At 35.8% G+C, this 27,279-nt stretch overlaps 1 protein-coding gene and 1 long non-coding RNA gene across 2 annotated transcripts in view; both read left to right on the top strand.

Moving 5' to 3' along the window:
* Positions 1–27,279, top strand: part of FAM155A (family with sequence similarity 155 member A) — a 414,250-nt gene that overhangs the window by 149,545 nt on the left and 237,426 nt on the right. The gene's annotated exons all lie outside the window — the stretch shown is intronic.
* Positions 13,090–23,519, top strand: LOC107307951. Its single transcript, XR_001552573.2, has 2 exons — positions 13,090–15,016; positions 15,147–23,519. It is a non-coding gene; the product is annotated as an uncharacterized LOC107307951 (long non-coding RNA).

A 27,279-nucleotide genomic window follows, 5' to 3' on the forward strand; every position in this document is an offset into this window, starting at 1 on the left:
TAATATATGCTTAGCACTGCACCTTTTTCTGTATTAAAGTGTCGAGTGGAAGGTTTGGGAGAAAATGTCAGACATAGCTAAGAGAGATACGGTTTAGTTTAAATTGTACACTGAAGGAAGCGAAAATATGACCTAAGTCAAAATAAGATCTGCTAATATGTGCTCCTTCATGACACATTTCCTCTGCATCACTTTCTGCTGCCTGAATCTGATTCAGCAAGACCTTGCTCACATGAATAGTCTTACTAAACATGACAGGGCTGCTGGAAGAGTTGGCAGGTCTGGAGCCAGAATGTGTCATAGTTACATGATAGCACACTGAAAGCAGCTGAGTATCAAGGGACATTCACAGTTGTGAACTTAAGTCCTTTTTCCAGGTTGCTTTCAAACTGATTTATGTGTTTTAAACATATTACCTTTTTTCCATAAGTGCTTCATAAACAATGAATACTGCTTTCTTCTTCACCTGCCTCTGCTTTCTTCCTCTCTTTTCTTCAGGAGAATAAAAAATAGAAGGAAAAGTACATCATGTACCATCTCTGATTCTATATATTCAGCAAATGAGACTGTAAAAAAAAAAAAATTAGAGATTTTGCGTATTAAATTGACTAAACTATATCAGTAAATCTAAATTGCTTTATGTCAAGGAAGTCCAACAACTATTACAGAACTGTTTAGTGGTGCATCCTTGCATGCTCATTGAACATCTTCATTGTAATCATGTCACAGAGTCATAGAATAATAGAATGGATTAGTCTGGAGAGGACTTCAAAGATCATCTAGTTCCAGCCACCCCTGCAGTGGGTAGAGCTGCCCCCTGCCAGCTTTTGCTGCTATCCAACCAGGCCTTGAGTGCCTCCAGGGATGGGGTGCCCACAGCTTCTCTGGGCAGCCTCACCATCCTCTGAGTGAACATTTCTTCCTAACATCTAATCTAAATCTCCCCTCTTTTAGTTTATAGTTATTTCCCCTTGTCATGTCACTATCAGGGTGTAAAAGGTTGGTTTCCCTCCTGCTTGTAAGCTCCCCTCAGGTACTGGAAGGCTGCAATGAGGTCTCCCTGGAGCCTTCTCTTCTCCAAATTACACACTACCAGGGCTTGTTTGGGGGTAAGTAATAAAGATTAAAGATAATACCACAGTGTAATTGTTAGAACACATTAAAGCTATTATAAATAGAAGAAGTCAAATTGGTATTGCTTCATACATTATTAATATGAACAGAAATAGCCCCTACCCAGAAACTAGATCTGAGAGATCAAGACTCTGTTTCAAGAGTCTCAGTGAAAGACTCCAAGGAGTCTAATCTTAAACAAATGGAGAAGAGAAAAAAGAAAAAAAAATGAAAAAACAACGGGAAAGCCTCCGATTCTTTTGGGGATGAGATGAAATCTGGAGACTTGATTTATACTGTCTATAAAATACTGAATTATTCTACATTATTCTATATAGATAAACAAGAAGATACTGCATCTAAAAATACCAGATGGCAGTTGAGAAGCTTGGATACCTAATTTTACAAACTGATCCTTACAGTAGAATGAGAAAAAATATTTTTAATATGAAATTGGAAATTATTTCTTTTTCATGTGGTTGCATTTTCAAAATTCTTTAGAAGGCTTACTCCAGTGTGAGGTTGATTTGGTTTTGTTTGCTTCTTCTGTATCAATGAAAATATCAGTTTGAAATCTTCTGGTCCTGTGTCAGTGATAGTGATTTTGCAGTAGCATTAATGCAGGATTTATGCCCATTTATAAGGGCAGGCTATGATTTTTCTCTCATTCATTAGCTTCTACTTTTGGCACATTGCTGCATCATTGAAAATTTTACAGCTATTAGCTAAGAAAGTGTCTAACATCCCACTTACCAGGTTATGAACTGCATTTTGTTATGCTAGGATTAAGCTGTTAAGTAGCACCATAGTGAAGAACTGGGTAATAAAATACTTCATGGAGAATGTTTGATTAAACATCTGTAGTTTGAGATGTTTGTGTTTGTTTGTTTGTTTGTTTGTTTGTTTGTTTTGTTTCTGAACAGTGTTAACTTTCAGCTAGATTCTATTTTCTTCCTCTGTATGAGTGGACTTAATCCTTTTTTTGTTTTGTTTTATTTTGTTTGTTTGTTTTTTAATGAAACACTCTAGAACTGTTTACAAAGTGAGTTTCTTAATTATAGTTGGTTTAGGGGATATGTACAAATGTGAAAAACCTCAGAGGCAGAGCGGCAGAAGACCAATTCAACACCCTTTCTGAGAGTGAGTCAGTTCAAAATTAAATTTGTATGCTACATAGAATTTTCTTTTGCTACACTTTTTTTATATTATGGTTTTATAGTGTTACTCAACAAAGCATTTGCACATGCTTCATAAGAACACATTAATAGACTTTCAAAAAACTAAGTAGCTATTATTTATTTTCAGATAAGAATCTATGTCTGGATGAGTTGTGGTTTTGTTTTATCTATTTCTTCAATATTTTAAAGAATGTGTCCTTTACTTCATAGACTTCTGAAATTATTACAGTTGTAAAAAAACTTTAAGATTGTCAAGTTCAAACATCAAGTTCAACATTTTCATCAATAACACTGATGACAAGTGCACCCTCTGCAACTTTGCTGATGACCCAAGCTGAGTGGTGAGATTGACATGTAATAAAGAAGGGATGCCACTCAGAGGGACCTTGACAAACTTGGAAGATGGGCCCATGTGAACCTAACGAGGTTCAGCATAGCAAAGTGCAAGGTTTTACATTAGAAGAGGAGAAATCCCAGATATGAATGCAGACTGGGAGAAGAACTCATTGAGAGTATCCTTGCAGAGAAGGATCTGGGGATCCTGGTGAATGAAAAACAAGATGAGCCAGCAGTGTGCTCTTGCAGCTTGGAAGGCCAATGTTATTTTGGGCTCCATCAGAAGAGGGGTGGCCAGTAAGGACAGAGAGATGATTGTTCCTCTGTACTCTGCACTCTTGAGGCCTCATCTGAGGTACTATGTCCAGGTCTGGGGCTCCCAGTACAGGAATGATGTGGAGTTGTTGAAGAAGGTCCAGAAGAGGGCCACAAAGATGATCAGAGGGCTGGAGCCCTCCCCTACAAAGACAGGATGAGAGAGCTGGGCTTGTTCAGCCTGGAGAAGAGAAGGCTGCAAGGGATTATGAAAAGAGGGGGAATCAACTATTCATGAGGTATACAGTGATAGGACAAGGGGAAATGGTTTTAAGTTGAAGGAAGGAAGTTTTAGGTTGGATGTCAGGGGGAAGTTCTTTACTATGAGAGTGGTGAGGTGCTGGAACTGGCTGCACAGAGAGGCTGTGGATGCCCCATCTCTGGAGGTGTTCAAGACCAGGTTGGATGGGGCCCCGGGCAACCTGGTCTCGCACTAAATCTAGAGGTTGGTGACCCTGCCTGTGGCAGGAGGGTTGGATCTTGATAATCCTTGTGTTCCCTTCCAACCCAAGCCGTTCTATGATTCTATGATTATATGATCACCTAACAGCACCACATTCACCACTAATCCATGTCCCTAACTGTCACATACATGTCTTGAAAATATCTCCAGGGACTGTCATTCCACCTCTTCCCAGTCAGCCTGTTTCATGCATAACAACTCTCTATGAAGAAAGTCTTCCTGATACCTAAGCTAAAACTCTCTAGAGCAACTTGAGACCATTTCCTCCTGTCTTATCACTTGTCACCAGAGGAAAGAGAATGGCATCATCATCACTGTTGCCTCCTTTCAGGTATTTGTAGGAAGCAATGAAGTTTCTCCTCAGCCATTTTCTCCAGGTTAAACAGCTCCAGTTCTCCCAGTTTCTTTTCAAAGTTCTTGTTTTCTAGTCCATTCATCAGCTTTGTTGCTCTTTTCTGAACATGTTCCAGCAACTCAATATCTTTCTTGCACTGAGGGACCCAGAATTGAACACAGTACCCAAGGTGAAGTCTCACCATTGTGGCATACAGAAAAACAATCACTTCTCCACTTCTATTGGCCACATTATTTCCAATGCATACCAGGATGCCAGTGGCCTTCTTGGCCACCTGAGCACAGTACTGGTTCAGACATCTGTTGACCAGCGTCTCCAGTTCCTTTTCTGCCATGCATCTTTCCAGCCACTCTGCTCCAGGAATACACCACTGAATGATCCAAGTGCAGGACTCAGCAGTTAGCTTTTTTGAGTACCACACAATTGGATATGGTTCATCAGTCTAGACTGTCTTGAGATCCAATCCTACCTTCAAACAGATCAACACTTCTTTCCAAAATGGTGTCATCTGCAAATTTACTGAGAGTGTGCTCTATCCGCTCACCAATATTGATGATAAAAATATTAAACTAAACTGACCTCAATATTGAGCCCTAGAAAGCACCACTTGGTACCAGCTGTCAATCAGACTAAACTCCATTCTCACTGACCTTTTGTGCCTTGCAATCTAAATAGTTTTTAATGCAAGCCATGCGCAACAAATTTCTTTAGGTGAAGTCTGTGGGAAACAATATACCCTGCTAAAAATCCAAGTAAACAACATTCCCACCCTTTTTCTTGTCTGCAAAGTGTGTCAAATTGTCATGGAAAGAGATCAGGTTAGTTGTGCAGGATCTGCCTTTCAGAAACCTGTGCTGACTGGGTCTGACCACCTGGCTGCCCAGTGTATATCATATGATGGCACTCAAAATGACTCCTTAACCTTCCCCAGCACCAAGATCTGACTGACAGGCCTGCAATTGCTTGGATCCTCATTCCTGCCTTTCTTGTACATTGGTATCACATCCATTATCCTCCAGCCAACTAAGAAATCTCAAGTTAGCTGTGACTGCTTGTAAATTATAGAAGTGTCTTGGTGATCACTTCTGCCAATTCTTTCAGCACCCTTAGGTGTCTCCTGCCCAACCCCACAGAAAATAGCATGTTCAAGTGATGTAGTAGGTCACTAATCATTTGTCCTTGGATTATAAGGGCTGTATTCTGCTCCCTGACTGTCTTCCAGCTCAGCAGATCAAAAACAATTAGTCTTACTAAAAAAGACTGAGGCAAAAAAGCGTTAATGTCTCAGCCTTTTCCTCATCTCTCACCACTATGTTTCCACTCATATTCAGAAAAAGATGGAGATTTTCCTTAGTCATCCTTTTGTTGTTCAAGTACTTCTAAATTTTTTTTTTAATTGTCTTTCACTACATTATCCAAGTTAAGCTTTAGTTGGGCTTTGTCCCTTCTGATTTTCTTCCTGCAAAGCCTTGCTGCATCATTGTCTTCTCATGCTCCTTACATACTTTTTCCTAACTAACTGTTCATGGTCAGCAACACAAAGGCACATCATCATTAGAAAAAATCAGTAGTCTTCAGCTTAATAATTTAAAGTAAAAGTGGAACTTCAACTACAGTAAGTGATTTGATGTTTCCAAATTCATTCAGTGCTAAAAAATGAAAGACTGTGGGAAAGTTAAAATTACAGACTTCTTATTTTCAGTTACATTCCACATCCAAAGACAAGGCTTTAGATCATGCTGTCTTCCTTCCATCATTCCTCCTTTGTTATAGTCTGAACACTGGTGACAGGGAACAGTAAATCGTAGGCACTAACTCAAGAAGGAATGAACCCAAAAGCTGAAAAAAATGACAATATGAATTTCTTGGGTTTTCATTTTTATAAAATTGAGCTTTTAATAGTGAAAGAGTGGACTTGATTCAGTCAGTTTAAGATGGGTAGATTGGGAGAACATAGCACTCTTCCTCATTTCTCTTCCATCCTTACTGTGAATGTAAACTCACCGCTAACATTGTAGGCCGTTGATTTGTATGGAGACATAGGAAGTACTCTGTGTGGGAGTCAGCAATGGAGATGCTCCCTAGACTTACCTTTTTTTCTCTCTTTCTCTCTCTCTCAGAACCTCTTTTTTAAAAATATATTTCCTGATTGCAACCATCATTTTAGCCATTTATTTTCTCATACGTATCTCTCCTTGAACAGAAAATTACGCTTTTCAAAATTTCTAGTGATTGGATATGATCTGTTAGTGTATTTTACTCCCTGTTACATTCTCTTCTCCAGAAAATCATAGTATTCATGTACCCATTCCCTTCCTGTAACTCTTTGGTCAATAATTGTCACACCATTTGTGGTAAGAAAGAAGTTACTAAATAAGATTACAAACCAATGAAAAAAAATAATTATGTGTGTCTTAGCAAAGTATGATGTCCTTTGTTTCCTTACAGGATCATTTGTGAGGCTGGACAGCCTTAAGCCTATAATAGCAATAGTAGTTTTGCAGATTTTGGTGTTCTGTTTTGTTCACAGTGAATACTGTTGCAGAAGCTTTTTACTATGCAACTATGCCTTGATACTGTGGATGTAGCAATGAAGAATTGGAGCATGTAGCTGCTGCAGAAAGTCCCTTTGAATTAAATCAAAATTTTGCATGAACAAGACCAGAAAAGAGACCTGAATTACTTTCTTTTTCTTTACACATTGGCCTCAAACTTAAAAATGCCATGTGTATAAATGGAACAAAAATAACTTGATATTAGAATGATAATCTCTGTTACATTTATACATGCATTACATAAATAGCTTTTAAATGTGCCATTATAATATACAAGGGTCTATTTTTGTCTCAGTTATTCCTATGAGAATATCACAAATATTCCTGTGAGATGGAAATTTGTTTGGCTGAAAGGTAAAGGTGATAGAGAGACTTGCAATTTGTTGTTGTTTATCGTGTGAACCATAGTTATGATGGTTACAATGGAAGCAGTAGAAAACATCATCATAACTTGCAGAGGTCTGGCAAGGCCAGTACTAAAGTTGTGGACAACTGCATCTATAGTCAGCTCCTCTCACACAGTCGCACATGTTGTTAATGCGTTGGCTGGACCACAGTCTATATTTAGTATAGAATCTTGGTTCTCTAAACTCAGTTGTTTAGAGAACTTAAACAGAATATCAGCAGTGTCTCCAAACTTTCATCTTCAACCATAGTATTTTATGCAAGGCCGCTTAGACCAGGTATGCTCATGAAAATTTTGGGGAAAAAAAAATCCACGTAGCAGGAAATTAATGTCTCTGCTCATTACATCATCATAGAATCATAGAATGGTCTGGGTTTAAAGGGAACACAATGATCATCTAGTTTCAACACCACTGCTACATTGAGGGTCACAAACCACTACACCAGGCTGCCTAGAGCCACATCCAGACTGGACTTGAAATGCATCCAGGTATGGGGCATCCACAACCTCCTTGGGCAACCTGTTCCAGTGCATCACCACCCTCTGTGTAAAAAACTTCCTCTTAATATCTAACCTAAACCTCGCCTTAAAACCATTCCCCCTTGTCCAATTACTGTCCACCCTTGTAAACAGCCATTCCACTCCTGCTTATAAGCTCCCTTCAAGTACTGGAAAGTCACAAGGATTCCCTGGACCTTTCTCTTCTTCAAGCTAAACAAGCCCAGTTCCCTCAGCCTTTCCTCATAGGAGAGATGCTCCAGTCCTCTGATCATCTTAGCAGTCCTCCTTTGGGTCTGTTCCAAGAGCTCCACGTCCTTTCTGTACTGGGGGTCCCAGTTTCTGGGAAAAATAAACATCTAAAAAAATAATACAAACTATTTTTTAACTATAGTCTATGTACCCATAATCAAATGTCTGTTATAAGGGATGAATGAAATCTTGAGATTGATCCACATCAGAGGACCTTGTGTCAGAATTCAGTTTATAGGGGTGCAAATTTGAAATACTAGTGCAATCCAGCAAATATCTGCACAAGCACAGATGCTGGTTTACAATAGAAAAATGGCAGTTATATTGCTTTGAGATATATTATGTGAGAATAATTATATTAAAATATTGTTGTTTTTTTCTTTTCTTTTTTTTTTTTTTTTCTCTCTTTTTAGATCTATTCTGCAACATGAGCACATTCCAATGCTGCAGTATTGCTGTATTGTATCTTATTATATGCCAAGAGCAATAACATAAAACCTTTGTTTTTCCTACATGCTCCATTTAATCTCTACAACCACGATTTAGCTCAATGGAGTGTGTATGTGTACCAGCACTACACCAGTCCTATTCTGGAACTGCAGCAGCTCTTTCTTGATCATAAATTTCTAAGCCATGGCAATGCAGAAGTGAGGCATATAGGTGAAAACCATGGGAAGTTTAGTATCTAGTAAATTTAACAGTCACTTTGTGTAGCATTTGCAATAAACCCCATCCAGTTGATAATATATTAACGCTACATGTTCTAAAGAGATTTAGTCTTGTCTTGGCAACAGCAGGAAGAATAGGATATAAAGTGTGCAGAAGTTCATATTGCATTTCAGGAAGCTCATTCATTTCTTATTAGTTCTGGACCAGTGTGTACAGGGGAGGAAGGAAAGGGGAGGATGCATTTAGTTCTAAGAATATAAAATTTAAAAAGTCAATTTATAAACATGGTATTTGAGTATAAATATAGACTGTCATATTTTCAATGACACTCTAACAGTAATTAGCACATTTTGAAAGTATATTATTTGCCTCCAGAAGGGGAAAATATGGATTTACTGAAACTGCATGTAAACAGTCTCAAGTGCAAGTTTACACAATTATTCCAAATAAAAAAGTCTAGAATAGACTAATACCCAACAGCAGCTGACATGAAAAAAGCTAGTTTTGATGCATACATAATATGTTTTCTATAAAGTTAAAAAAGACAGCGAAAAGGAAATCAAGACCTGGACTTCCTCACCTATTCTTAAGTCCTATTTCTCTTATAGACATTTTAGAGAAGCAGACACTTAGAAAAGGTAATTGATCAGATGTACATGCCTACATTACAGATATCTCAAGTTCAACAAAATGTATCCTGCTCTAAATGATCATCATATCAACATTTCCATCCACTGCTACTAGTTTCTGGTTACCCAATTGTAATTTTCTCTGTCTCTCTGTCTCTCTCTCTCTCTTTTTTTTTTTTTTTTTTTTTTTTGACTCTTTATATAACAGACTCATCAAAGTATCTCAGTCATCTTTCTTCCCATGCCCTAAATGTATGTTAACAGTGGCAGTTTAATATAGTGATCTGTACATGCCAGCAGGAAGGAGCTTGCAAAATGGGATACAGGACTTCTGGTACACCAAACCTAGCAGAGCAAAAGAAAATATTTGTGGCAAATCTTACCTATGGCTGAAGTAATACGTAGCTATCAGGTAGAAGAACAGAATATGTTTATTAAATTATTTTCTTCTTAATTTTCTTAACACTTTGCCACATCCATGGTTTTCTGTGGGAGATGGAGAGGTCAGCTCAGCCTTGTTGAATGTCAGCTCGCTGACAGTGAGACTGGAAAGGGAAAGGAAGGTCTGAATAAATAGGGGTGTTTTGTACCTAGGCATAAGATAAGCTCACTGTTTGTTATGGAATTTGTTTGCTTTCTAGCCAACGGATTGTTAGTGGAAATATACTGGATGCTAGAATATTAAAAGGCTTGCTTATAAGAATAAGCAGGGATACGCAAGATGATACAGATACACAGCATCATGATCATAATCATCATAGCAATAAAGAAGTCTTCCTGGCACGAGAACCCTGTGTCATGTTGCTAACCCGCAACAGTTTTCAATTACTGTACTTATCTTTGCATGCTTTTAAAATACTAGCCATCACCATGAATTAATTCCACAAGCTTTTCATGTAGTCTTTCAAAAAACTGGGAGGGTGGGGGGTGTTTTCAGTACGGTCTCTGTGATAAACTTACTGTGGTCCATCAAAGCAGCAGTCCACTTTCAGTGCGCATTTGTATTTTCAGGATTCCTTGTGAATCTGCTCAGTAAGTCAGCTAACTATTCTACCCGAAAAAGGAAAAATACTTGCAGATACCTCCACCTCTTGTTTTGTTCATAGTTCATTGATATTATAGGTGTGAATAAGTCAGGAAGAATTGGAAATAGTTATAGTTGCAATAAAAATATCAAAATGGAAAGAAAATGCTTTCATTTTTTCCAATGTCATGGGATTTGAGATAAAAATTAAGTACAGGTACTGCCTAATTGATGACTGCCATTTGGGTTTTTCAGCCTTTTACAGACAGTCGCTAATTTCCTAACTGCAATAGCTAGCTCTAATTCAAGCACTATTCAGCATTTATACCACTGAATAAAATGTGGTAGTACCAATTTCATAAAGGAAAACTCCCTGCTATTTCTTGAATCCTGGGTTATAGGAGTCAGTATTTCTTTAGTTCATGAGGAAGCCATGAAGGAGAAAAGCTGCATGAGTTCACTTCCTAGACAAAACAAAGAAAGTACAGATTCCGGTAATTTTGCATCATAAGACAAAGTTCCAAAGTGTTTTTTCTGTGAGACTATTAGCTTTTAAGAGGATTTACTATTGAAAGCAAGTTGATATTGATGAAGACATTGCACAAAAAATATTAAATGACTGAGACCTAAAATCAGAAAATAGTTAAACTGGGTGTTGGGTAATCACTATGGTTAGTAAATCACTCAAGCAATGCTAGAAGTAAGGATGAGAGGAGGAAAAAAATGTACTTAATAATCTCATTAGTACGAAAGTATAAAGAAAATAGATTAAAATTTCTCTAAGGAAGAAGACAATAAATTTGCCAAGAAAAATAAGCCATGTTGCTAGCCTTCTTCTTTCAGAAAGATTTTGCACATACTTTTCTGGGTTACAAGACTTACCCCTCTAGTTAAAACCATGTATTGTTTTCATTTATCAGTGTTGCTGAAACAGCAGCAAAATATGTTTACATAAATAAGTATATGTGAATTCATTTATTTGATATTCAGTCCAAAAGTGTGATATTAACGAGATGGCAATAACACTTCAAAGATAACATTCATTAAAAATTTAAATTTGTAAGCTTAAAGTAACTTCAGTAGTTCATGTATCACTTACTGTGTGCTAGGTTACATATATTTCAGTAATCTTTAAAAAGCATTTAAAAAAAGAAAACAAAGACAAAAAAAAACCAAAACAAACAAACAAAAAAAAAAAAAACAAAAAAAAACCCAAACACCCCACTGCTACAGGTTCAGCAAATAGATTTTCAAAATACGGTCCACTACTTCAATTGATTTTGACCACATGGGTGAAAAAAATCTCTGCAGTAAAAAAGATAGCAAGGGAGTTGCAGAAAGATGTTGGAAAGAGAACACAAACGGATATCTGTTAAAAATAGTTGAGAAGAAGCCTCCTTGTTCTTGAAGATGATGTACTGTACTTTGTGTTATATAACACAAAGGAAAGTGATTTATAGCAAATTGGCTGTAAAAACACAGACGAGTAACATTTTGTTCCTGTTTTCTTGTGGGATAAAGTATGTTGTGGACACCAGGGAATTGAAAGGAAGTACATTGGGGAGATCTGAAGGAATGAATGGTTAGGAGATGAGTTTCCGAACTGCTAAAGAAATTGAAAAATGAGCAAACCTAAAAAAAGAAATGTGAAGAAAAGAGTAAGATACACAATGGGAGAACCAAAAACCAGATAAGTTTATTTCAGAAGAAAATAATATGAATATTAAAATCTGCATCTTGTTTTGCTTTTCTTTTTTTTCCTTTTTTTATTTTTTATTTTTTTCTCCCCCTACACTGATTACCTGCATTGCTAAGGTTTTTTCTTTCACTTTTGGTAGAAATTGTAGGAAGTTTAGTGTGTAGTGCTCTTGTGGGGTCTCTATATTTGGCACGACACAGGCAAAATGAAGTATTAATAGACTCCTCCTTTTTGTGTGCCCCAGTGGCACAAGTGGTAGGAATGCCGCGTTGCAACACCGGAGGCAAGTGGTAGAAGTGCTGCTCTGCTACACAGAGGCTCGAATCCCGGGGGGTTGGACTCAATGATCTCTAAGGTCCCTTCCAACCCGCACGAGACTATGATGATACTATGATGATACACTGAAGTTGCTGAAAAAAAAACAACTGATAAGACAGAAAATTAATTATAATCTCCCTATAACTGTTAGGAAAAACTGAGATGGTTATGGTCTCATATTTTAGGGAAGAAAGTGACCTTAACTTAATGTGAAAGCATTAAAGAATAATTAAACTGAGTGCAGAGGTTCCCATAGCCTTACACACAGTCTCTTGAAATCTGCCCTATCTACTTGAAGAAATACTGCAGACTGCTGTCAGTCATAATGGTAAAATGGAGAATAAAGATTTAAGAATTACTGACCTTAAAATCCCTGTTTAAGTCCTTCACAATCTGCTGAAAAATGTCTGTAAAACTGTAATCAAATGTTTTATTTCCCCTCTTACTCAGTCTTTGGTTTGTTAAGATACTGCTCTCTTTAATATTTTGGTTCACTATCAAGTTTCTTTTCAAGGTGGTGATTCCTCTTCTTTTTCAAGGATCTTGTTCTTTCCTTTCTAGAGTTTCAGAATAGTATTTTTTCTTTTTAATTTTATATCTTTGTAATCTTTCGGTACTCATTATATTTCAGTGCAAGAATTACTACTATGTTTATTAATTCAAAATCAATTTCTTAATTAGTAAAATTAATTACTACAATTGGCAAAATTACAAAATGATGAAAAAATGTTTCATATTCATTAGCATGCTTCAAACAAAGAATATGTAGCTCAAGTCAAGTTTATGCCCTGCAGCAGAATGAATTCATGGGAAGTTAGTTCCCACGTGACCCTTCATCTGAAGAGTAAGTGTTGTCAAGTGTTACTGAATCTACACATGTAGATTTCTGGAAAGTACACATGTAATATGTGACATATATATATATATATACATATATATATATATATGTCAATATATTCTTCAAATGTACAGGACTTTTTTTTTTTTTTTTTTTTTCATTTGATTGCTATCTGCCCTCAGTCATCTACAGTAGGTTATGCAGTTTCTTTAGATGACTAAGATAACAAGAATAGTTAATCCACATTTTAAGGGTCACTAGCTTAATAAATATTACATTAGGGTGAATTGTTCATATTCCTTTTTTCTCATTCTTATGGATTTGTAAGGGTTTTCATGTCTTTTCTTCTCCTGTATAGTTTTTCCTGTCAACTGAATAGTAAAAAAGAAACAATTAATTAATTAATTAATTTTTAATAATAGTTTTCTACTAATAAATAATTGAATGACCTTATTTCATGTAATCATGCAAATTTTTGTTCCTCGTATTAATGTTCATCCTTTTAGAATTTAGGCTGACAGGATTTTACTTTACAAATAAAGCAATTTTCACAATGTATAGAATGTGTAAAAGTCCTTGGTGAAATCAACCTTTTACAACTTCTTCATAGAGTAACAGAAAAAAAAATCCAGATATGTTTTCATCTGAATAGTTCAGATAGACAAATTAAAAATTTTATGGAGCCTGTGATAGGTTGTCACTAAATACTGATAACTAACTCAATTTAGAATTACTACTTTGTACACATTTTAGCTAAAGTACATTTGAATTTCTTGTAGGATAATTAAGCATTGCATGTCAGAATCTTACAAGAAATTTGTTATTTTTGAAATAATTCCTTGTATATCTCATCTTAACTGCCTAATTTTAGGTTCTAGGTAAACATTATCCTTTTTTTCATCCCTAGTTTTAGCTAACATATTTCATGTATCACCATAAGAAAAAGTGCTTTCTTTGATTTTTCGTGAGAATGATTTCAAGCCATGTTGCAGGAAAACAATGCTCTATTTCCAAGTTCTTTCACAGACTGCTAAGATAATACTGCCTTATGAATGTTTTCCATGACTAATAACATAAAAAAGTAGATGGAGAGTTAAAGATAGTAGAAAAGCTTATTTATTTATTTTTTCTTTTCAAAGTCTAGGCATGAAATCCCTGCTCCTCCAGCAATATTTTTACTTTGTCATTTCTCTGCTGAGTAGAAAGCAGGGATTCAACACACACTTCAGAATGTCAGAGCATGGTATTTTACTGAACAGAACCAGAACTTGGATCTGTGGTGTAAGAAGCTTGTGCAAAATAGCACTTTCCTATTAGCCTCAGCTACATTCCACTTATCCAAGACAGACCTTGTGTTGGTAATATGGCTGTAAATTAGGCACCATGATCACTTTTAACCATGTTACTGAACTGGAATCTGTATGTTGTGTCTTAAGCAGTGAATCAGTTCTGGTCTGGAGTTAACTGCTCTTGTAGATCCTGAGTTTGCCTTATAGGCTATGATAGGCTGTGGATTTGGTTCAGCTCACCTCTGTTGATTTGAAGCACTTGGGTGGGAACCTTCCTTGATAGTGTATTTGAGTGGTGTCAACTAACTTGACTAGTACAAAAGGACTTAGGGAACATGAGCATATCAAGAATTACTGAGGAGAACTAATAATAGATTTTTTAATTGAAACAATCTATATATTTAATTATTTTCTTTAGAAGACCCAAGGGACTTTTGAACGAGAAAACCATTATCTGTAGAAAACTGAGCCAGTGTAGGCCAGTCACAAAGGAAGCAACTGTAATTTTTGTGATAATCCATCCAGCTGTATGGTTCTGCTGTTTGCAGTGGTAGTTTCACCTGCTTTTAATGGGTGATGCCACATGAGATGAATAATATCTTAAAAAAATGCTTCTACAATTATTTAGGAGTTAGGCCAAAGTCTCTTGCTCCTCTTTCCTACAAGAATGAGAGGAAAACACTGCACTGTATGCAAGAAGGTATTATGAAGAATAATCATTCAGTGAGCAGCTGCAACATGCATTATAAGTGGTAAATGTTAATAAAAGCATACAAACTCAGAATATATTATAAAAGCCTACCCCAAGAGACAGTCTTCTAACTCAATCAGTATTTTGTTGTTCTGTCTCCTGGAGAGCAGGGTACTGCTAGTAAATACATAATGAGTATTTACCACAAGTCTCTTGGTATTTCTTGAATGATCTTAAAAAGCACAGTTATGAATCATCATCTTTATCTCTAAAACCATCTTCAGCATCTACCTCGGAGATGCTCTTTCCCCTTCCCTGTTCTCTGAAGTAGCCAGGCAGAGCGCACGATCCTCCTCCTTACTGGTGAAGACTTCTCCTGGCTTCAGAAGTAAGTTCAGTCTATATCCAGAAAGAGGCATCTTTTACGTAACTTTGTAAATAAATAATTAAATAAATAATATTTTAGAAGGTATTGGATTTTATTGTCTAAAAAAATTGTTATTTGTTTTGATTTACAGGACTCATCACCTGCCAATTCTGTATCTGTCAGCAGACAATCTCCTGTAAGCCACTGATTCACGTTCTGTCAGTAGAGTCGCTGGACATTAAGGCTGAGCAGTTTGAAAGAAAAAACATGAGTCTACAGCTGTTCTTTGTAAAGTTCAGTGAAACACAGACAACCTTGAAGCAGAAACCTCTGTTTGATCTCAACTTGTTTTCCTACTTCAGCATCCACCCAATTTATCTCAAGCAGAGGTGTATGCTGCTTGCAACTATTTGAGACAAGCAGATATTGTACATAGATGCTTAGAGGATGTACACAAAGGAGAAAATCACCTGTCTGCCATAATGGACTTCAACTGATGAAAATGGGCAGAAAGATTCATCTTGTACAATAAAAGAGAAGCCATTTCTGGACCCTGAAGCAAGAATGTGACTTTCTTCGATATTATATTCACATATTATTACCAAAATATTCTCTGAAAAGAAATGTTGAAAGAATATCGGGGAGAATGATACAAGATGAAGCTCTCGGATGAAAATCTCAGGTCAGTGAAGAAACAGTCAAACCCAATGAATTCTCTTTCGAGTTAACTTCATGCTTTTAGTCTATGAATCTGGGGGGGTCTGTGGTTTTACCTAGTCCATGAAAAAATTGAAATAAGGCAATTGTTTTATCAGACCATCCTGCATATTCAAGAGGGAGTTATCTTCTCTGTTAGCCAACCCTTGGAGGACTGCTTCAAGTAGCTGACTCCTTGACAATAAAAGGATTTAGTGAACAATTCATGATCATGACTCATGTAACTTTGCACATTTTATTCTAATACTCTTTTTGTAATGTTGTTTCAAAAAGCAAAATAAAAGTTTTCTTTTAATTATGACTTCTAAGAGGTTTTTTTTTTTTTCTATTGACAAATCATAGATAAAATACCATTTCCCATTCTTTCAGTAACTTTTCACTTAACTGACCTTGTTTCATGTTACTTTTTCCACCTTTTCTAAGCTAACCTGGCAGTAAAAATATCTGTGTTTAAACCAAAATAAACATCAAATAGTACAGAAAATAACATTCTATGGCTAAACGATAGTGAATCTATTGAGAGGGACATATACATTGTGGAGGCAAATCATTGCATAGGCAATATGTTTGTAAATACCAATACAAGGAGAAACAGAAATTTTGCATGAACTGTTGAGCTTGAAGAAAATCAGGGAAGAAGATTCAGTGAGATCTTTCTGTATCACAGTTAAACTATTTCCTAACGTTTCTATCTGTAACCTATTGATGGGGCTTCATAAGCATGATAGAAGTTCATTTGCAAGACATTTACTAGAATTTGTACAACCATTATTTTGCTGTTTGATTTAGTAATTCTCAGGTGAGTTGTATGTTTTCACAGAGCAAACATAATATTTTACTCTATTCTTTTCCTCTCATGTTAGAGAACCTAGGAAGTCTACTTTTCATGGCAATATCAAAATATAATCAAATAATGTTTAGAATTAAGGAAAACAAGTTTTGGATAAAGTTTATGTTTGACAAATAAACGTTTAGATGAGATTTTTGTTTAAACTAGCTGCTTTATTTTCTTTTTCTGTCCTTCCCACCTGTCAGAGGAGCTCACTCCTTGACTGGAAGAAAATTTAGTGTGAATTAATTTTAAATGGGACTAAGCCAACTCAGTTTTCCTAGAAAAGAGTCTCTGTGTGTCTGCAGAGGTCTTGTCAACCTGTCTTAGAGCCAGAAATTCCTTTACCTCAATTGCTTGATCTGGTAAACATCCTCTACCTGTTCCTAGTGCAGTTGGGGATTGGAAAAAATTGTGCACACTCTGAGATGAAGGCCTTCATTCAGAATAAACTTTTGCTTAATGCTTTACTTGTGAGTCATACCTTATTATCGCATTATTTAATGCAGTGAAAATACTTACATGCTACATCTATATGAAATCATCTTGTTTGGCATTTAAGGAAAAGCTGCTTCTGTGTTGTACAGGTGGCAAACTTATTCTGAACTACTTGAATATTTTAACAATGACATTATAGCCATGTTTTAAGGTGAATTATTTTCTTTCAGTTTTGACTAGAAAAATAAATGCATGATTAATTCCTCAGTTTCTATTTCCACCTGCTTGTGATGTCTTCAAAGTTCACGTTCTGGATACATGTAAAATTAGTATTATATAAGATTTCACAGACTATCGCAAAAACTTATCCTGGACGGAGAGGACGGCATAATTGGTGGCCTGGAAATTTGATTAAAACTAACTAATCTAAGGAAAACCAGGAGCACTATCTTCAGCTTCCATGGAGAATTTTTGCAGATAACCAAGTTCCCTGATTTGTCTCTCAGTCAAAACCACAAAAAAGAAATGAGTTCTTTTATTTTCTTTCACTTACTTATTTATCATATTTTATTTATTTATTTACTTATTTATTTCATCAGAAACATTTACCATAGATACTCATTAATCTTGGTAAGCACAAACTGATAAAAATGATATTGCTAGTACTCATAGATCCCAGGTATGTGTGCAATTTTCTAGTTAAAAATATCCCCCATCCTCCTGTAGTGTTTTCACAAACAGCATTGCTGAATTACTTTGAAGTCAGTATATCCACAGAAGAGCTGGGAGTTGGTATAACAGAACTTTTTTTCATATATTCCACTGTTCCCTGTGAAATAAAATAAAATAAAATAAAATAAAATAAAATCCAAAATTTCATACAAAGAATACCTAATAGGCTTTTGGTGCCCTAGTGTTCTAATTACTCAGCCTTTTATAAAGTAGCGTGTTACTCCAACAGAATATATGTAATTTCCTTGTGAATTTTGCATATCTCAATGTGAATTCATTTTTGTTTCCAAAATAATTCAGTTACTGAGAATTTTATTCCAGGACAGAGGTAGGACTCTAAACTAGGAAGAAAAAAGGTTTACTGCAAGTGTTATGCTGCAGGGAGAAATATTTTGTTCTGTTTTTTTTTGGAGAATATATTCACTTGATCTGACATTTGCATGAAATCTGCATCTCTTCAACTTCTCAACTGCTTTTATATGGATTCTTCATGAGTTAAGAATGTTGAGTTAATGAAATTGTTCTATAAATATGATTGCTTGGGTGGCAGTAATAAAGATGAATCCAAAAATTCTTAAAAGAAAAAGAATCCTAGTTAGATAATGTGTAATAATATTTGAACAGCAGGAAACACATTTCTTCACTGAACAAACCCTCTCTTCTGTCACATTCTATAGATTTCTACAGATTTACAATTATTTATACTTCATGTAAGGAATAACTAGTGAATTTACAGTTAAGCACGCCTGACTTATTCAAAAGAACTAATCTTTTTTAACTCAATGAAGTTCTTATCTTAGAAGATGAAGAGTAATTTTCCCAAAAGTGTGTTTGAGGAAGATCATATAAAGACATTCATTCTTGTTACATACAAACACTTGCTCCAAGACTGATTTTTCTTGTCACTGATCTTCCTTTTATTCTTTCCACATTTTCTGTATAGGAATATTCTGCCAGGCTAAATTAGGTTTTTGGCTTTTTTAATCATTAAAAGCTATCAGTTAGATATGTTCCCTTAATAGTGATAACTTGGAGGTGGAAAAAATGGAAATGAATTGAAATGTCCTTATCCTGATATATTCTTGTGATCCACATATTTTTTTTAAATGGAATTTATGCTATGCATCTATGCATTTTAAAATATTCTTGCCCCATATAGAATATTGGATTTTTAATGGGATGATTTATTTACTCCTCATTAATGTGCTGTAGAATTGAAAATTTCTTATTAGTCTGAGGAAGTTTCAGTAGAAATGCGGGTGAGTTAAACAGATGAGTAGTATTTTGTTACAGTTCCTGTTCACTGTGTGTCTTGTTCTTTCAACAGTAATACTGTTTATGAACAAGGGGCTAGCTGAAATCATTATAGAAAAAAAAAAAGTTTTAAATTAATGGGGAAGTTTAAAGCGAGCGATCTTTAAAAATAAAAGTCATTATTCACATAATCCTAGAATCTGAAATTTAAGTATATTTCTTGTGTCAGAAATGACAGAAATGTATAATAAATGGCTATGTTGAAATTCTCAAGTATAATACATATATGCTGTTATCATTGCAAGTATCATTTCTTTAATTATGAGAAAGCTAGCAGCCCTTAAGCATCCAGAGTAATGACTGAACTAATTTTATTATTTTTTTTAACTGTAACTTAAAAAAAAAAAAACAAAAAAAAAAAACAAAACAAAAAAACCACCTTTGGTATTTGTTTCCTTAGTTTAAATATCTTTATAGTTTATTCTCAAGCAAATTTTATTATGCTTCTCCATAATAATTGCTACTATCTTTGTGGTACCATTTCCTGCTAATATACACAGATTTAGTGTTCACTTTCTAAATATTAAAAAAAAAAGAAAAAACACCACACAAACATTACCTATCACAACCTCATTTTGAGTTTTAGCTCTTTTTTCCATTTTTTTTCCACTTAGAATAAAAAAGAATGATTACAATACAATACAATGTGAGACTTTTAGTCCAATTTTCCTTTTTCAGTAGTCAAATCCATTTTCAACAGTCACTCAATTTAAATATAGTCTAGAGAAGAAAAAAAATGACTTAAGAGTATAAAATGAAATGCTCAGAGTAAACCTACCAGAAATATCTACTTTGCTTGCCTTGTGAACATATAAAATCTCTTTTTATATGTTTTTATGAACGGAAATTCAATGTACTAATTGCAACACTCCAATTATTTTTTTTAATATGTGTGTTATATATGTCTGAATAACAGTTAAATGTTTTCTTTTTTAAGCTTTCATATTTTGTTGGGGAAAAAAAAGGCAAAAAATAAAATTCCAGCAATTAAGGAAAAGACTGTTGTATGCCTTGAGCCCTCGAGCCAATCACAGTCACTTATGTGTGAAGGAATCAGATGTTTTCCTGCTGAGGACAGATTCCACACTTCTCCCTGCTAACTCAGCTTTTATTAGCTTTGAAATATTTTTGATGAAGCATTGCCGCAGGCATGTGGTAAGCAAGGTGGTTTACCTTCCGTTATTTGTCATTGAAGCAGTATAAGGAAATAATGTATAATCTAATAGCTATTTTGCTGCTTAATAGCTTGACAAGATTATGCAATATGGAAACTGACTGAAAGTAGCCAAGTTTTTTTCAAGTAGATGCAATATAGGCAATTGTTTGCTTTTTGTTGATACTGTTCAGGAATAAAGCCTCTGAAAGGTACTGTAAGTCTGCATCTGTTACCAAAGTTCAAAATGACCAGTTGTGACTGAAACTCTTGCCCTTGGCAGCTGTGGTGGCTTTGCTCACAGCCCTGCTGCTGGGCTCCACCCTGCTCAAATCATCCTTGCTCTTGTGAAATTGCTCTTGCTCTTGCTCTTGTGATTCTGTGAAATCTTTTGTTTACCTTCTTTTTGAGTCCTTCATTCAATTCTTGGCTTTTTAAAACAGAAATTGAGTAACGTCTACAGTGCAGCCAGTGATCGCTTTTTAACCTGTTCCTGATTTGTCTTAGAGATAAATTCTGCCTGTTAGAATACACACTCCTCTTCCATTCCCTGACCGGAAAAAAAAAAAAAAAAAAAAAAAAAAAAAAAAGAGGATTGATTTTCCATTGCCTCTGTGCAGTTTTAATATGATAGCAAGGCAGGGTGTCTGACGTTTCTTCTCATCTTCCTGTTTCTGATGTTTCCAGGTAAGCTAGACTCTGATTAGATGAAATTCATGATCAAACAGTTACATCTTGAGCTATTGGGAAAGTTTTTGTTTCCTCCAGAATTTTCAAAATTAATAGAGAAACTGAAAGCTAGATATTTGGCAATAAGCCTGTGAAACTAGCTGTAGAAAATTTCACCATAAGTCTACAGGATGGTTTGTTGCAATGACTTCCTCATATGACACCTTCTGATCTTCTTTCCTTCAGGCAAGTCAGACAAAGCATACTTTAAAGTGGCAGCAAAATGATTCACAATAAATTTGGAAATAGGCTGTTCACATTTGAGAATCTCCTTTGAGTTTTTCTAGCCTTAAATGGTTTAATGATTTCTGTCTTTTTCCACTTTGCTTAATTTTTGGAAAAAGCTGATTTCCCTAAAGTTTGTGTTTGGTAAGCATATATATTTACCAGTGTTGATGAGGGCATGACAGGATATATTGCTCTGGACATGCAGAAGCCTTCAGATTCAACTGTAAAATTGAACACATTCAGGGAATGAGTGTCAGACCTCCATGTTACTGTTTAGCAACTTGTGGGGATCAACCCTGCAATTAAATCAATTATCTCATTTTACATAAAATAAGCTTCGACGTGGAATCAGACTCACTGATTTTGATTTCTTATAATTTTGATTCAAATAATATTAAGTGAACAAATTATAGTATACTGACCATTTTATATGGGTGAATATCCTTTGAATCTGTCCTAGAGGAAATTTAATCATGCTATCATCAGATTTCAGTAGTAGAACAGCCCAGTGATTGCTTGCAGTCCCCATAAAACTCAGAAAGTCCCTTTGGATTTGTGGGAGCTTTCTCTTTAGAAAACATGGAGGATTAAGTACTAAAGCTGATCAAAATATTCTCCCTGTAAAATAATATTTTGCCAAAAAATTATGGTTTCATAGGATAGTTCAGTTGGACAGAGGACTCAGAAAGCCCTTATGCTCCCCTGCATACAGCTGGGCTGGCTGTAAGATCAGATCAAGCTTGGGGCTCTGCTCTTGGACATGCCCTGTCCCTCTGCTTGGTGGCCCCCTTGCTCAGGACCCTCTGCTTCCAGCCCTTGCCTGCCCAGCCTTGTGGCCCAGGCACACATGAAATTATCTGGTGGGGTGTCTACAAAATGCCCCCAAAGCACCATCTGGATGAGCTCTGCCAGCTCAGCCTCTGCATGAGTTGGGTGATCTCACTCCAGGCGGTTGGTGCTGGTCTTGTGCTGAGGGCCCAGGCCTGGTCTCAGCTTTTCAGGCGACGCCTGTTGACAAGTCCTGGGCAGAGGGGACAGCTCTGCCCCATCTCCTGGTTGTGTTCCTGCTGACCCAGCCCTGGATGCCACAGACCATCTCCACTGATAGGGATTGCTGCAGACATCAAGGCAAACCAGGGGCAAAGGCGTGGCTGAACTACAGGTAATAGCCATCTACCACTCTTCCTTTGTGCACAGATCTGGCCAATTTAGCACATAAGGCATTTAGATGGGTCATATGTGATTTATGGCAAATCCATCTGGACCATTCCCAGTCATGTTCTCCTTTATGTGTCATCAGCTCTTCCAAACTTCTGAAGAAGTTTTGAGAGAAAGGAGATCCTGACTTTAGTTCAATGGATTACAGAGTTGGGAAGTAGTTGAAAACTTTGTTCTATTGCTCTGAAGTGAAAAACTGTACTGCGGATCAAGCAGCCTATTGACCTGAGATGGCATCTTTTACAAAGCCAGCCCAAGTAGACAGGATGCTCATGAGGACATTGTTTCCCACACTGATTTATTTTGTGGAAAACTGTCTGTACCCTGGAAAACTAAAGCGCTTCTAGTTCAGTAGAAATCAGCGATAATTCTGAAATTATCTGAGTTGCCTAGTAAAAGAATCTTATAGTTTCAGCTGTTATGAAGCTCAAATGTATTTGGTTTCATAGTATCTAGAATAGATAAGTGTGACACTAAATAGTGGCCACTCAGAGTAGCACTGGATTAAAAAGCAAACAATCAAACAAACAAAAGCTAACAATAGCTTAAATTATTGGAAGTAGTTATTATTCTGTATGTGTACTTCAAAGAACTTTTTACTGATGAAGTCACAGAATCTCTAATGTCTGCTTGAATTTGAAGGACAGCATATTTAATGTGGGATTTATGTAGGTTTGCCTGGCTAATTAACATGCAGATTAATCAAAGAGCTGAGGAAGAGCACAGTATTTGACAAACCTTTACTAAGTCTGCAGTAGCGTGATGGAAGACAAAGAAGTTTGTAGTGATTACATCTTGTCAAATATACATTTTCAAGAGAGTAGTCATTAAAGCGTGATTTTGATTTAAAAACAAAACAAAAAAAAAAACAAAAACAAGCAAACAAACTGTAAAGCAAATTAACAGAGTCTAAGGTCCTACATAACCTGATAAAATTATAAAGTGGTTTTGGCCGCTTGGGATAAATATGGAGATTTGGGAAAGAATAATCATGTGGTAGTGGTTGACTTGTGAAAAAAGCAATGCTTGTCATCACAAATTACCATCATGAAAGAAATTCAAGGTTTACTGACATTTATACTGGGTGGATCAGTGAAGCTCTTTGAAGACCAGCTGCATTTTTCACGAAAAAATGGGCTATGCTATAATTTGTGCATTTTAGGGGGAAAAAAAAACCCAAAAAAAAACCCAAAAAAAAAAACCCTTCAGAAATAATTTTAAGGCTTTTCTATGAAAAAAATTATATGCACACCTGTGTAGATGTGCAAAAAAGCTTTGGGTATTTTAGTCACTTCTTGGACTGTAAGCTTTAGAAAATTCTGCAAACAGGCAGTAAAATTTTAGATAATTGTCATTCCCTAAATATGTTAACTTGATGGGATAATGAGAATATTAAATAAAATTGTTTAAAAGTATTTAAAAGGATGTATAAAAAATCTCACATTTGAAAAGAACAAACAAAATTACATGAAGCATCTGCAAAATTATATATGTTTTTATATGCAAAATAGTTCTTCAAATTTATTTTAGCTCATTATCTCTTCAATTTGTCATATTCATGCAGACACATTATATTAGTACATATTTAATATTGTGAAACATATTTTATGGAACATTACAAGCACAAGACATCTCACAGTCTTTTCAAATGCAAAATAACTATGATAAAAAGCCATAGTACCTAGAACAAAAACGCTTAACAAATCATTAGTGGCCTAAATTTTATAACAGGATGACAGAGCTGTCACAGATTGGTTACTGTGCCCTCTTCACATTGTGCTGGTGGAAAAGGCAAAAATCATATGCATGCACCACCTTCCCTCCAATACAAGTGCACATATATGCATGTCTTCATGAGAATAATAGAAGATGATCTGCATCATACCATTTTGAGTTCAGTTTGCCTGGAATCCTGTAAAACAAGAAAGAGAATTACAAATTAAACAATTTGAAACATGAAATAAGTAAGAAATTAACCTGTACATGAATGCTGGTCTGCTTCCTTCTCCACTTTTATTTATCTGCTTGTTTGTTTGTTTGTTTGTTTTGTCTTTTTTCAGAGTTGCATGGTTGAAAAGTCTAAAAGAAATCTTTAGGAAATAGATTTTATTTTTACACAAAAATATTTTTGGCTTCATGCAATGAAAATATAGTACCTACTGGCTAAGAAATTTTAAATGGACTTACAGTAAACTCTCAGGGAAAAATAAAAAAAAAAAAAATAAATAAAAATAAAAAGAAAAAGAAAAAGAAAAAGAAAAAGAAAAAGGAAAAGAAAAAGAAAAAGAAAAAGAAAAAGAAAAAGAAAAAGAAAAAAAGAAAAAGAAAAAGAAAAAGAAAAAGAAAAGAAAAAGAAAAGAAAAAGAAAAGAAAAAGAAAACCACATAATTTGAAAATAAGTAAGTCATCTTGCTAAGTCTTGACCTTCATTATAAGTTTTTTCTAATAAGTGCCATTATAAGTATCATAATAAAAAAGAAGCAGCTTGAATATTGTTTCATTTTAATCAGACAGCAGCTGACAAATTATTTTAATGGAATCAAGCTGGTATCATACTTAATCTCTCAAGGTGCTCATTTCCTTTCATATCTTTTCAAGCTCACTCCTTAAATCCCGTATGCTAGAGGAAATATTCATATATTCTCTATATAATTAAAAATTTCAAATCTCATTTGGTTGTCTAAAGCATATTCATTAGTTTAGTAAAATACATTTATTTTGTGCTGTTTTGGTTGTTTGCTTTATGTGAGTTTCATTGACACAGCCCAGTATTGTCTGGAAATTGCAGACCCTCTGATTTCAGTAAATGTCCACTTGGAAGTGGGAAAAAAAGACATACTTAAATGTGCATGCATAAAGAAGAAGCACTGTGAAGCTTTGAAGGATCTTTAGACTGTATTATCTTTAGCTTACTCTGTGTTCTCCTGGTCTTGCTACTTTTTTTTTTACATATATCACCTTTTTTTTATTATTATTATTATTTTATTTTTTTAAATAGCAATTAAAAAAAAGTAAAAAGGTGAAAATATCTGGAGCATCCACATCTGCATGTTTATTGACATACCAAAACCTGAAAATCTTTTTTCAAACAGCTGCATGGCCATTATTAGATGCCATACAAACAAATCGATAAATCCGGTAGTTGCTATGTTGCAGATGAGTGAGTTCAGTACCATTGAAAAGTGGCTTCTCCACAAAGATCTTAATGAGGGTTAGTGGCACTGAAAAATTGTCAAGTTTTCTTGGGCCTTGCAAAGATCCATACATGTTTTCATTTGGAGAAGCCATATCACTTGTCAGAATTGTGGTCATGTGCTCAGTGCGGAAGAATGTAAGAGTTTTTCTTTTGTACTTCTTAGCTGTATGTGCATTAATGATGTAGATAGAAATAAGCATTTTTTTCAGTGAGTGAAGTCACCTGGTTTTGAGTTGTATTACTCATAAGCTACAAGCAGAATTGCTAAAAACCTAGAAATTATTGATTTAAGAAGAAACAGGAATAAGTACTTCCTACCATACATCTGGTGTGTTGTTCGTAATCCAGTGTTTTCAGTATTTGATTTAACCTGCTCCTTTTTTATCAAGGTAAATGATTATGCTAGTGTCAGTTAGTATAACAAAACATTTAGTATTCAGATATTGAGACTGTTTTTTTTTTCCTGACTAAGATTAATGTCCAAAAAAAGGGAAAAATCTCACTGTGCAGCCTCACTTTCACAGTCACAAATTTCTTTCTCACATCTAGTCTAAGTCTGCCATCTTCCAGTTTAAAACCATTTCCCCTCATCCTGTTGCTTTATGCCCTTATGTTCATTCTCAGCTTTTTGTTGGCCCTCTTCAGGTACATGAAGGTTACCATAAAGTCTTCTCAGAGCCTTCTCCAGGCTCCCTCTGACTGTCCTCGTAGGAAAGGTGCTTTAGCCCTCTGACAGTCTTTGTTGATCCTCTGGACCTACTCCAACAGCAATATGTCCTTCTTGTGTTGGAGAGCCCCTGAACTGGTCATGGTACTCCAGGTGGGGGTCTCATGAGAGCAGAGAAGAGGAGCACAGTCATCTCCTTTGACCTGCTGGTCATGCTTCTCTTGATGAAGCTCTGCATATGGAGGGCCTTCTGGGCTGCAAGAGCACATTGCTGACTCACACTGAATCTTTCATCAATATATACCTCCAAATCCTTCTCCTCAGGGCTACTCTTAAGCCACTTGCCACTCAACCTGTATCTTTGCTTGAAATTGCCTCAACCCAGATGCAGGATCTTGAACTTAGCCTCGTTGAACTTAATGAGGTTGGCATGGGCCCACTTCTCAAGTGTGTCCAGGTCCCTCTGGATAGCTTCCTTTCCCTCCAGTGTGTCAACTGCATAACTTAGCGTGGTGTTGTCAGCACATGTGCTCAGGGTGCACTTGATCCCACTGTCTATGTTACCTACAAAGATGCTAAATAGCAACCAATCCCTGAGGAACACCACTAATCATCATTCTTCACTAGGACAACTCTCTCAGTGCAATCATTTAGCCAATTCCTTATCCAACAAGTGGTCTTTCCATCAAATCCATTTTTCTTCATTTTAGTAACCAGGATGTTGTGTGGAACAGTGTCAAACACTTTGAGTCCAGGTAGATGATATCAATTCTTCCTTTACCCATTGACACTGTAACTCCATAATAAAAGGCCACCAAGTTTCTCAGGCATGACTTGCCCTTGGTGAAGCCATCTTGGAGACCGCTAATCAATTTGTCTTTATTTACCATGGGCCTCATTAGGGACTTCAGGAGGATCTCTGATCCATGATTTTGCCATGCACAGAGGTGAGGATGACTGGAATTTAGTTCCCTGGGTCTTCTTTTTTTTAACCTTCTTCAAAATGGAGATTACTTTTTCCTTTTCCAGTCAGTTTGAACTTCACCAGACTTCCATGACCTTC

The sequence above is a fragment of the Coturnix japonica genome, chromosome 1 (genome assembly GCF_001577835.2).
Source record: "Coturnix japonica isolate 7356 chromosome 1, Coturnix japonica 2.1, whole genome shotgun sequence".
Lineage (NCBI taxonomy): Eukaryota > Metazoa > Chordata > Aves > Galliformes > Phasianidae > Coturnix > Coturnix japonica.